Source organism: Myotis myotis, unplaced genomic scaffold, assembly GCF_014108235.1.
Source record: "Myotis myotis isolate mMyoMyo1 unplaced genomic scaffold, mMyoMyo1.p scaffold_m19_p_11, whole genome shotgun sequence".
Classification (NCBI taxonomy): domain Eukaryota; kingdom Metazoa; phylum Chordata; class Mammalia; order Chiroptera; family Vespertilionidae; genus Myotis; species Myotis myotis.
In genome coordinates this window covers 34942358-34955614 of record NW_023416315.1, presented here as the reverse complement: position 1 = coordinate 34955614, position 13257 = coordinate 34942358, and the positions used below count along the sequence as shown (strand labels likewise).

Sequence of the window (13257 nt, the reverse complement as noted above, 5' to 3'; positions counted from 1 at the left end):
CAACAACTTATGCTTGTAACAATCCATTGTAAGTCATAACAACTAAGCTTGAATGTATACGAAAGCTCTGTTTTTACACCCCTCCCTCACATTTTATATTTTTGATGTCTCATTTATACATTTTACCTTGTTTACCCATTAACAACTTATTGTAGTTATAATTATTTTTATTTACTTTTGTCTTTTAACCTTTATAATTGATTTATAAGTGATTTAGCCACTACAATGATAAGATTATTCTGAATTAACTATATATTTATCTTTACCAGTGAGGCTTATACTTTCATATGTTTTTCTGATACAAATTAGCATCCTTGGAGAGAAACCAAGATGGTGGCATAGGTTAACGCCGGAGATTGCTGCCTCGAACAACCACTTCAAAAAACAACTAAAAGACAGAACGGACATCATCCAGAACCACAGGAAGGCTGGCTGAGTGGAAATTCTACAACTAGGAGGAAAGAGAATATCATACCCAGACTCAGAGGAGACGCAGTACTGAAGTGAAATACTAAGGTGCGGAGTGCACGCGGAGCGGGCTGGAGGCGGAGGGCGCGGTTGTTGTTTTCAATCAGGAGGGAGTTTCAGACTCTGAGCTCCAGATCCGGGCGAGTCTCTAGGGACCCAGACTCAAACGGGAGAAGCGGGACTGTCTGGCTTCGGTCGGAACTCGAAGGCAGCTTTCTCTCCGAGGTTTGCAGCGGTTGCTGGGACTCTGTGAGGCAGAGCCCCTAGGGACGGAACTGAGAGCAGCCATAACTGCTCAATCCGGCCCGCCCTGTAGATCCCCGGGGACCCGCCCTGCCCAAGCCCTGCGCAGAGCCATTTGCTGGATAGCCTCAGGCAAACGCTAGATTAGCACCGCCCTAGAGATCCAGCACAGAAGCTCTCCCACTGCAGACACAGCTGACTCTCATAGCCAGTTAGCCTGGAGGTCAAATCACCCCCGGTATTGCAGACAACAATCAAGGCTTAACTACAACAAGACTGCGCACAAAGACCACTAGGGGGTGCACCAAGAAAAGATAAAAAAATGCGGAGACAAAGAAACGGGATGCAAATGTCAGAAATGGAAGATATAGAGCTCAAAACCACACTTTTAAGGTCTCTCAAGAACTGTCTAGAAGCCGCCGATAAATGCAGTGAGATCCTCAAGAAATCCAATGAGACCCTCGATGTTGTTATAAAGAACCAACTAGAAATTAAGCATACACTGACTGAAATAAAGAATATTATACAGACACCCAACAGCAGACCAGAGGAGCGCAAGAATCAAGTCAAAGATCCGAAATGCGAAGAAGCAAAAAACACCCAACTGGAAAAGCAAAATGAAAAAAGAATCCGAAAATACGAAGATAGTGTAAGGAGCCTCTGGGACAGCTTCAAGCATACCAACATCAGAATTATAGGGGTGCCAGAAGATGAGAGAGAGCAAGATATTGAAAACCTATTTGAAGAAATAATGACAGAAAACTTCCCCCACCTGGTGAAAGAAATAGACTTACAGGTCCAGGAAGCGCAGAAAACCCCAAACAAAAGGAATCCAAAGAGGACCACACCAAGACACATCATAATTAAAATGCCAAGAGCAAAAGACAAAGAGAGAATCTTAAAAGCAGCAAGAAAAAGAAACTCAGTTACCTACAAGGGAATACCCATACGACTGTCAGCTGATTTCTCAACAGAAACTTTGCAGGCCAGAAGGGAATGGCAAGAAATATTCAAAGTGATGAATACCAAGAACCTGCAACCAAGATTACTTTATCCAGCAAAGCTATCATTCAGAACTGAAGGTCAGATAAAGAGCTTCACAGATAAGAAAAAGCTAAAGGAGTTCATCACCACCAAACCAGTATTATATGAAATGCTGAAAGGTATCCTTTAAGAAGAGGAAGAAGAAGAAAAAAGGTAAAGATACAAATTATGAACAAAAAACATGCATCTATCAACAAGTGAATCTAAGAATCAAGTGAATAAATAATCTGGTGATCATAATAGAATCAGGGACATAGAAAGGGAATGGACTGACTATTCTTGGGGGGGAAAGGGGTGTGGGAGATGCGGGAAGAGACTGGACAAAAATCGTGCACCTATGGATGAGGACAGTGGGTGGGGAGTGAGGGCGGAGGGTGGGGCCGGAACTGGGAGGAGGGGAGTTATGGGGGGAAAAGAGAGGAACAAATGTAATAATCTGAACAATAAAGATTTAATTTAAAAAAAACTAAAAAAAAAAAAATTAGCATCCTTTCATTTCAGCTTGAAGGAGTCCCTTTAACATATTTTGTAAGGCAGATCTAATGGTGATAATTTCCTTCAGATTGTGCTTGCCTGGAAAACTTGATCTTTTTAATACTGAAGGACAGTTTTGCTGGTAAGAGTATTCTTATTTGGAAGTTGTTTTTCCTTTCAGTTTACTTTGAACATATGCCAGTACCTTCTGGTCTGCAAAATTTCTGATAGTTCAAAAATCTGCTGAGAGTTCTATGGAAGTTCCCTTGTACTTAGAGCTCATTCTCTCTCTCATTCTCTCTCTCTCTCTCTCTCTCTCTCTCTCTCTCCCATTGCTCTTAAGATTCTCTTCTTTTTTTGGAATTCTCTGGGCTTCCTGGATATGGATGTCTGTTTTTTCTCCAGGTTAAAGAAGTCTTCAGCCATAATTCATTTGAATAAGTTTTTTGCCCCTTTCTGTCTCTCTTCTCCTTCTGGAACTCCTGTAAGTCCACTGGATTGTGTCCCTTAAGACCCTCACTATCTACACTCTTTTTTAAAATTCTTTTTTCTTTCTACTCCTCTGATTGGATGAATTTCACTGCCCTGTCTTCCAAGTTTGCTTTTCTATTCTTCACTTGACTTAGCCTGTTGCTGAATTCACATTAAAATGTTCAGTGCAGTTAATTGCATTTCTCACCTCTATGATTTCTGTTTGCTGCCTTGGTACATTTTTTATCTCTTTGTTGAAATTCTCATTTTGTTCATGCACTGCTCTCGACCTTGGTGAGCGTCTTTATGACCATTACCTTTAGCTCTTTGACAAGAAAATTATCCCCATTTCATTAAGTCTTTTTCTGGAGTTTTATATAGTTCTTCTGTTTGGAGTATAGTTCTCTATTTCTTTATTTTCTTGATTCTATGCATTGGTTGCTGTGCATTAAATACAAGTCACCTCTCCTTGTCTTGACAGAGTGGTCTCATATAAGAGATGAAGCTTATTGATCAGCCTGGCTTGAACTCTTGGTTGTCTCTCAAACCTACTTTGTGATTGTCCAAGCCGCCTTTTTGTTCTCTGTAGTCCCCAATAGTTGGGGGTATGCCAAGGCCTGTCAGTGTCCCCAAAGGAAGGATCTCAGTCTGCATCTGTATGCAGGCTGGTTGGAAGCTGGACCTCAAGCAGCAGCATTTAAAGTATGCAGGTAGGCAGGTCTCTTTCAAGGAAATATGGGGACATGGGCTTTTCTGAGGAGCAGCTGTGCCTTATACACAGGTCTGGTCTTTCTTTGCCATTGACCACAGCACCCACTCCTTGCCCATGCTGGCTTCACCATTAACACTGGCCTGGCCCCTCTCAGCTATTGTCTGTGGTTTCAAACTATGTTCACAAAAAAGTGCTACACTACAAATGTGTGTGCATGCATACACACACACACACACACACACACACACACACACTTCAGGTGTTAAGACTGACAGAAAAATTTCCCCCAAAAACTTTGTGGAACATATTTGACTGAATATCATCTTGCTCCATCTTGTGGTCATTTTAGAACCACACAGACTATTCCCACACCAAACACAACAGAATGTGGCTTTGTCAGGGGATAATGTGAAACAAGCATGTCAAACTCAAAGGCTAACACAGGCCAAATAGGCTAACACGGCCAAATAAACAAGCTTTAAGTTGATTTGGGCCGCAAAAAAAACAAAAGCTTCAATTTTCATAGAAACGTAGGTTTATTTCAATAGAGACATGCTGAATACAAAGGGATGAAATAAATGAGTAATCATTAACATAAAATAATAGAACATTTTAATAAAAATTAATATTTTTTTGAACATTAACTTACCAGACACTGAATAACTATACAAATTAATAAGCGTAACGCAAATAAACCTATTTTTCTTGTTCTCTGAAAGCGAAATATTTCCTGTTGCACACACCAAACAAGTCAGTCCAAGACTAATGACGTGACAATTGGCTGCTAAAATATTCACTGCTGGTATTAGTGGAGAAAAATGGTGCACCTGCATGTAAGGTGCATAAGGAAAATGAATGCAACACGATTATAGTAATCAGTCATTAGCAAATGTTGTAATTCATTATTAATCATTATGTATAACAGGATATTGTAAAAATTAAGTTATTAAATTTTTATTAAAATGTTTTTTTCATATCATTATATTGGCTGGGCTGCAAAAATATTCATTGTGGGCCGCATGTGGCCTGTGGGCCGCAAGTTTGACATGCTTGATGTAAAAGGATTTATATAATGTGTTCAGTACATTTTAGGAAAGATTCTAAGAGAGTAGAGCATAAAATTTGATCTGATAAAAATTTGTGCAACCAGATATCAAGCTATGTTACAAAGCTACTGTTCTCAAAACTGCCTGGTACTGGCACAAGGACAGACGTATAGACCAATGGAACAAAACAGAGAACCCAGAAATTGACCCAAACCATTATGCTCAATTAATATTTGACAAAGGAGGCAAGAGCATACAATGGAGTCAAGACAGTCTCTTCAATAAATGGTGTTGGGAAAATTGGACAGATACATACAAAAAAAAATGAAATTAGACCACCAACTTACACCATACACAAAAATAAACTCAACATGGATAAAGGACTTAAACATAAGATGGGAAACCATAAAAATCTTAGAAGAATCCATAGGCAACAAAATAGCAGACATACGTTGTAGCAATATCCTTACCGATAGACCTCCTAGGACAATGGAAACTAAGGAGAAAATAAACAAATGGGACTACATCAAAATAAAAAGCTTCTGCACAGAAAAAGAAACTATCAACAAAACAAGAAAGTCCACTGCATGGAAGAACATATTTGCCAATGTTATCACCGATAAAGGTTTAATCTCCAAAGTTTATAGGGAACTCATACAACTTAACAAAAGGCAGGTAAACAATCCAATAAAAAAATGGGCAAAGGACCTAAATAGACACTTTTCAAATGTGGACATACAGAAGGCCAAGAGACATATGAAAACATGCTCAAAGTCACTAATCATCCGAGAGATGCAAATCAAAACGACAATGACGTACCATCTCACACCTGTCAGAATGGCTAGCATCAACAAATCAACAAATGACAAGTGCTGGTGAGGATGCAGAGAAAAAGGAACCGTCATGCACTGCTGGTGGGAATGCAGACTGGTGCAGCCACTGTGGAGAACAGTTTCCTCAAAAAGTTAAAAATGGAACTCCCATTTAACCCAGTAATCCCACTTCTAGGACTATATCCCAAGAAATCAGAAGCACCAATCAGAAAGGATATGTGCATCTCTATGTTCATAGCAGCACAATTGACAATAGCTAAGATTTGGAAACAGCCTAAGTGCCCACCAGCAGATGAGTGGATTAAAAAACTCTGGTACATCTACACGATGGAATACTACGCTGCTGTAAAAAGGAAAGAACACTTACCATTTGCAACAGCATGGGTGGACCTGAAGAGCATTATGCTAAGCGAAATAAGCCAGTCAGAGAAAGATAAGTATCACATGATCTCACTCATTTGTGGAATATAATGAAAATAAACTGATGAACAAAAATAGAACCAGAGACATAGGAACATCAAACAGCCCATCAAACCTCAGAGGGAAGGCAGGGAGGGTGTGTGGTGGTGGGGGTAAGTGATCAACCAAAGGACTTGTATGCATGCATATAAGCCTAACCAATGGGCACAGACAGTAGGGGGGTGAGGGCAAGTGCTGAGGGATGGGAATGGCCAGGGAGAGGTTAATGGGGGGAAAGGAGACATATGTAATACTTTAAACAATAAAGGATTAAAAAAAATTATGCAGAGCCCCAGAAACCCCTGTCACTTTACCCAATAATGAACCATTTTTTTCAATCCTGTTTTCTTCTCATTCCCTGAAACAGAACAAACAGATACAGGGTTCTTCCCTGCCCCTTCACTTTCCTGCTCCAGAACTTCTAGCATTGCCACAAAAATCTTCACTGGTGAGCTCAACCTGACAAAGTATAAATTTAATGGATAGAAGTTACAACTTTGTTAGTAAGGACTAAAGAAGGCATTTCTTATACAAGATAATGGTCATTGTAATTGGAGCTCAGCAAATTTCTATAGGTTATCTACCTGCAAATAAAAATCACCTTGCTAATATAGAACTCTTTTTTGTGGTACCAATTATAATCAATAGACAATTCCACTGGCCACAAGTTGAGCTTCTCTTTCACTATTTAGGTTGCTTGTACATTCCATTTCTTCCATAAAATTGGGATGACAACAATAGTGGGTACCTTTCAGAATTGATATAGCAACATATGGTCTTGGATCAGTGAGTTGTCACAATACATGTTAGCTGTTTTTATGTGTAAACAAAGTGCTCAGTACAAGAGTCTATCTTGTTGATGGATTAGAATAAGTTGAAATGAGTCAGGGCTAGCTAGAGTGGGTAATTACAAAAATGACAGCTTATGTATATATTTTATTGCATTTGAAAGGCAAATAAAAACAGATTTGGGGGTATCCCTATTCCTTCTTACCTTTCAGAATGTAAGAGATCTTAACTTTTAAGGACACACTTTGTACAGGTATATTTATGATGGTGGATCAAAGAGGGACATACTAGTACGAAGCCCAGCCAGCATGGCTCAGTGGTTGAGTGTGGACCTATGAACTAGGAGGTCACAGTTCAATTCCCCGTCAGGGCACATGCTGGGGTTGTGGGCTTGATTCCCAGTGTGGGGTGTGCAGAAGGCAGTCAATCAATGATTCTCTCTCATTATTGATGTTTCTATCTCTCTCTCCCTCTCCCTTCCTCTCTGAAATCAATACAAATATATTAAAAAGAAAAAGAAAAGAAAAAAGAGGGGAGATAAAAGGTTCAGGGGAAAAAAATACAAGCCATATATCTTAGCAAGTAAAAAATACTTACTAATCATCAGACTTATTTTATGAAATGAACAAAACATCTCTGCAATTTGGCATAAAATAGTTTGTCCACACCACTGTTTTGAGAAATGCATAAAATTGCCGAAAGACACAACCATGTGTCATGACTGCCACCTTGTGGTTTTATGTATATTAGCCTTCAGACATCAAATAAATATTTTACATTGCAACAACCAAGTTCTAAAATACACCAACAGTTTGTGTATGACTTTTCCCCCAAGCATTGTTAAAAATTCTCCAAGTTGCAAAAAGGACTATGAATTAATTTCTTTGCATCCACTTACTGGCTAGCAAGGGCCTGAAATACGGTAAAAATTCAAAAAAGATCTCAATCACATAAACTCTAAGTCACATCTGTCTAAATTGTACAAGTGATGTGTGCTTATGTGTTTGTTACAAATTTTAAAAATTATGCTTAATTAAACATGCTAAATAACTTATGTATTACCTATAAAATGGAATATATATTCTTATTAAAAATATAGAATTCGAAATTATTTTGATTATTTTTTAATGCACATAATTATATTCTAATCCTTTGAAGGATAACAGGATAAGAATTAAGTACAAAGCCTCTAAATGCCTGTTACCTGGGATCAAATATCCTACTCTGATTACTTACTTCCTAGTTATAGGAACTTGCGCATGCAACATAATACCGTTGTGCCACTTGCCTCGTTCATAAAATGTGGATGAGCTCAATAGTACAGATCTCACAGGGCTGTTGTGAAAGTCAGTTATAGTTTTCAGAGCAGTCTTCGGTACTTTGGAGAGGTGACCAATGAATGACAGCTCTTATTCTGGGTAACCAACATCGTGATGGCATGATTCCAGCTAGCTGTATTGTTAGAAATCAGACTTCCCCATTCGAAATGTTCGCGATTTCTCCCACAGGCCGTTCACTTCTGCCAACATACGGGTGTCTTGTCTGTCGGTGAACCTAGAAAGACAATTTTCTGCTGGACACCCACAGTGAGGGCCCTCAAAATGACTAGTGAGCAAGGTGTCAAAATTGCTACCAGCTAGTGTTTGCTAGATGTCTCTCCTTCTATCTTTTTCAAATAGGAGCACATATATGATTTTGTGGTTGTAATGATTTTTGTGGTTGTATTCTTGCCCTGCTGTTATACATATTGAACAGGTGGGGAGAAGAGAACTTTCCCTCTTAGTTCATGGAGAGGTGTCACCACCAGACTTCCACATCAGTACATCATCCAGAAATACTGAACTCTGGGCTTGTGGCCATGACACAATGGAATCATTGGGTTGCACTCTTGAAAAGGGGGTGAGTATAGTTTGTGTGTAGGAGAGCGAACTATTTGGTGAGTGAAGGGTGGATTTGGGCAGTTATTAGAACAGTTCTCCAAATATTTTCTTTCCCTGTCTGGCACATGCACCCTCAGAGTCAGGAGTGGTCATGTGACCAGCGTTGGCCCATAGAAAGTGAGAAAAGGTGATGTGTCACTTCAGGGTGGAAGCTCTAAGTTTTGGTGCATGATTCATTTTCACTGTCCCCTGCCTTGCTGATCATGAAGGTATGTGTCAAACTGTGCCTCAGCCTGTCCTGGAGTGATTATAAACTCCTCAACAATGAGCAGAGCCCCTTGGAGATCCAGATGGACACAGAGTTTGAGCAAGAAATAACATTTGTTGTGGTTAAGCTCTGAAAATCTGAAATTGTTTTCTCATCACCACCCAACCTACCCTATTATAGAAAATGGCCACAGTCACTATAATCCTCTGGGAGGTAACTCTACTGTCCCTGCCCCTATCCCAAACTCAACCCCAGAGGCCCTTTCCCTTGGCCTCCAACTCCCAGCATAGACCCAGGCTAGAGTGCTATGCGGACGATGGGAAGATAGTCAGGAAAGAGCAGTAAGGCTCTGGAGCCAATCTCTCTGGCTAACTTGGGGGGGGTCCCACCACTTAGTAATTAACTGAATGACTTGGGTTTGCCCAAGTGACTTGTGTAACATAGGGGTAATAGTGCTTACGTGTTCCAGTTACTATGTCAAACTATAGCTATTACAGTTTGACCCCAACCATAATAGTGTCAACCATTTGTTATGTTCATGGATTTATGAGTCAGAAATGTGGACAGAGCAGAGTAGGGATGGCTTCTCTCTCCTTCCCATGACTGAGCTGAAAGACTCAGACTAGGAAGGAGCTCAAATAACCTGAAGGGTCACTCACTCACATACCTGGTGGTTGATAGCTGTTGACCACAACGTTGGCTGGGGCCTCTTCGTGTGGGCTGGGCTTCATGACAACATGCACCGAGAGAAAGCTGAAGCCAGTCACCTTCTGTGCCTAGCCTTGGAAGTTGGTGCTCTTCTCCTGGGCTCTGCCAGTCAAGGCAATCATAAAACGCTGCCCAGGCTCGAGGACAGGGGAGAAGAGCTGGCCTCCTCAGGAGTGGCAAGGCTCTAGAAGTCTGTGGAGCCAGAAGTATTGCTGTAGCCACTTTTAGAAAATAAAATCTGCCACACTTCCTCAAATGAGGGTAAACTCACTGACTAGTAAGCAAATGAAGTTTGGGTCGGTAGATGTTGGGTGTGATTGGTCCACTGCACAGGTTTGGAATCATGGAACTGCCTCCTTGGGGACCCGCCCACTCCAAGGATCTGTTACCTCAGGCTCCAAACCAAGCTAAGGTAACCCCGAGACAGGAGGGGCAAGCTCTGACTCTGCAGCCTCAACCAGGTATTTACCTGAGTCTGACTCCAGTAGGCTCGGGGTTAGTTCTTTCACATACTTCCCCAGTGAAGGGTTTCCGAAGCTTCGAGAACTTATCTAACCAAGATCATATACTTGCATATGTACAATTGCGCCTTTACAGTAAGGGATCTGCAAGAAAACGTTAACATTGCTTAAAGCAATGGTAGGATTTAGGTGGTTTTTTTAAGTTTAATTTTTTATTTATATTTTTTTAACAAACTCTTGAGTATTTTAAAATTCCCATTCCCCACCCCCCACCCCCCTCCACCCCATCCCCTTTGGCAACCATCAGCTTGTTCTCTGTATCTATGGGTCTGTTTCTATTTTTTTTTTTTTAGATTCCACATGTGAGTGAAAGCATATGTATTCGTCTTTCTCTGACTTATTTAACATACCCTCTATGTCTACTCATGTTGTCACAGATGGCAAGGTTCCATTTTCTTTTATTGCTGAATTATATATATATATATATATATATATATATATATATATATATATATATCACATCTTTTTTATCCATTCATCTAGGAATCGCCATCTAGGTTGCTTCCATATCTTAGCTATTACTAGTAGTAATGCTGCAATGAACATAGCAGTGCTTATATCTTTTCAAATGAGTGGGGCTTTTTAATGGTGTGTTTTTCTTTTTTCTTTTTTTATAAATAACCAGAAGTGGAATTGCTGGATCATATGGCAGCTCTATTTTTATATTTTGGGGAATCTCCATACAGTTGGAAGTATATCATTCTGTCAAAAACTATCAAGTACCCTTTTTCATCAGTGTTAAGGCAAAGTGGAAAAAAGCCTCTTAAGGGGCACATCATCCACTAGGCACAGCTTGGGTGAGGCTGAAAAGGCGGGACAATGTCAGCTAACCACCCTTAGTTTGTGCTGAGAGGACTGGGTGTATCTGTTGTTAGCAGAGAAATCACATACCTCTTTAGCACTGAGTCACCAAGGTCAGATTGGCCCTGGAAACAGGCTTGGCCAGGGAAGCTGTTGCGTCATCCATACATGCTCCAGTGGCAGTTTCTTCAAACCTTCCATGTTCGTTGCAAAAGAAAAGGCTAACGTTATACCACATGCCAAAAACTTTGTGTAGCTCTCACGTGCAGCGAATTGCTGCAGTTATGGTTGGCCTGTAAGACGGAGTTCACTGCTAGGAAATTGGCTGGAATGAGTATCTCCACTGTCAAACATGTGGGTGGTATCTAAATATGCCAGATTCCATAGTCACTAAAGTTTTAAACCTGGAGCCAAATTCGCATCCTCAAACACTGCCAGTTTGTGGTGTACGGCACACCTTTGTCTTGCAGAGCACAGCTGACCATTGAACATGCGTTTGAATTGCACAGGTCCAATTATATATGGATTTCTTTCTTTTCAAAAAATAGTTTAAGTGTATTTTTTCTTCTTTAGGATTTTAGTGTTTTCTTTTCCCTAGCTTACTTTATTGCAAGAATACAGTATATAATACATATAATATGCATATAAAATATATTTTAGTCAGTTGTTTATGTTATCGGTAAGGCTTCCAGTCAACAGTAGCCTATTAGTAATTAAACTTGGGGAGAGGGGGAGTCAAAAGTTCAGTGTAGATTTTCAACTGTGCAGGGGCTTGTCACCCCTAACCGCTAGCATTGTTCAAGGGTCATCTGTACACTGGACAATTGATGTTGGGTGACATCCGGAGAGGCCAAGGGAGGCCTCATCCAATCCAGGTTCTTGTCACAGAATAAAAAAAGATTCAAGGGTATGACAGGATTTAGCAAAGCACAGTAAATTTACTAAAGTGATGGAACGCACTGGAGAAGTGAGAGCAGGCAACCTCAGAGAACTGGGTGCCCTGATGGGATCTGTGTGGAAGGTGTTTATTAAACGTGGGCAGTCACCCCCTTCCCAATGCCCGCTGGTGGGGTGACTGCCGATGCCACTCATCCTTGTCTTCTCTCTGGATAGCAATTTATTTTTTTTCGGTCCTTCTGATTATAGGAGCGTGAGGAGGAGGAACAGGTGGTCAGTGAAGACAGCGCCCCTGAAGTCCCAGCTAGGAGAGAGAAGGGGAGGGAGGGAGCTCTAGGCCTTTGTTCTCTAGCCTAACTTTCCTGCCTCAGAACCATGACCAGCCAAGTTTCCCAAGCATTGTTGAGGTCACTTAGCTTGGCTGGGTGGGGTTGTACCATGGATACACCTGGAACCAAATCATGCTAGCTTTAAGCCAGTCAAGCACCTGCAAGTACAAGATTACCATTAAGAGCCAGCCAATATTAGTGACATTTCTTCAGCTTCCTAGAGGCATTTTGAAATTTTAAGTAAAGGTCTATAGCTAGCCTTAGACTCCGTCCTCCAACTTACCAGAGAAGTTCCTGGTCTCTTCGCTCTTCCCATCAAGCATGCTCACATTTACCCGTGTGCCACCGGTTTCCTCTTCAAATTTCTAATAACTAAGTTCATCTTTAATGTATTTCAAAATATTGTCCCTACACAACCGATGAGCATTCCAATGAAAATCTACCTGTTCATTGGACGTGAAGGGGCGCAGAATTTGCTACCCCAAAATATGCCTCTTTGGGAATGTTGATTATTTTAGGTTAATTTTAATCAAGAGCAGACTTGGGAGAAAGCTCTGAAAACCAACTAGAAGCTCCTCTTCGTCAAAGGACATTTATATGTGTAAGGGCGTCTCCCACTGCACAGGCCTGCCCCTTCACCATCAAAGGAGACTTATCCACATACCAATCTTACCAGGGTTTGGGTGCTTTTCCTGGTAACCTCCGGTACTCTCCACCCCCATCTTTTGTCTTCATCGGAGGTTGGTATTTAAGGTGATGGCTTCGGAAATGCCATGTTACTCAATTGTCCTGGGCCTCTCCCTTGTATACAAGAGGTATGTTTTTAAACTTTGTTTTTTCTTCTAACCTCTCATGTTCATTAGATTATTAAAAAGGTAGAGGGTAATTTTTTCTCCCCAAAATGTTTCCTTCTTATACTTTCTTTCCCCACCTGGGTTCGGAACGCTGTTTCCTTTTGTGGGAAATGCTTGGCTTGGGTTATTCCTCTAGAACAGAGCTTGGCAAACTGTGGCCCATGAATACTACCCACCTATTGTTATAGTTTTAATGAACCCTTTTCTTTGCACACTGCCTATGGATGCTTCTGCACTACAACGGCCGAGTTAAACAGCTCCAACTGACTAAAAGATTGACTGTCTGATCTTTTGCAGAAAAAGCTTGCTGACCTTTGACCAAGAACAAGAGTCCTGACATAGTAGTCAGAAAGACATGAGTGGAGTGGGAATGATAACCCAGGTAAGGAAGGTCACCAGGATGGAAAACCCCTGGTACTTAGCAATGGGCAGAACAGAGAGGACAAGCATTGTAGGGTGG

General features: G+C 40.9%; 1 long non-coding RNA gene across 1 annotated transcript; it reads right to left on the bottom strand.

Annotated features, from left to right (window-relative positions):
• Window positions 1-6083: 6083 nt before the first annotated feature.
• Window positions 6084-10054, bottom strand: LOC118665699. Its single transcript, XR_004970739.1, has 3 exons — window positions 9865-10054; window positions 9355-9587; window positions 6084-6209 (listed from the first exon to the last, which is right to left on the bottom strand). It is a non-coding gene; the product is annotated as an uncharacterized LOC118665699 (long non-coding RNA).
• Window positions 10055-13257: the final 3203 nt, after the last annotated feature.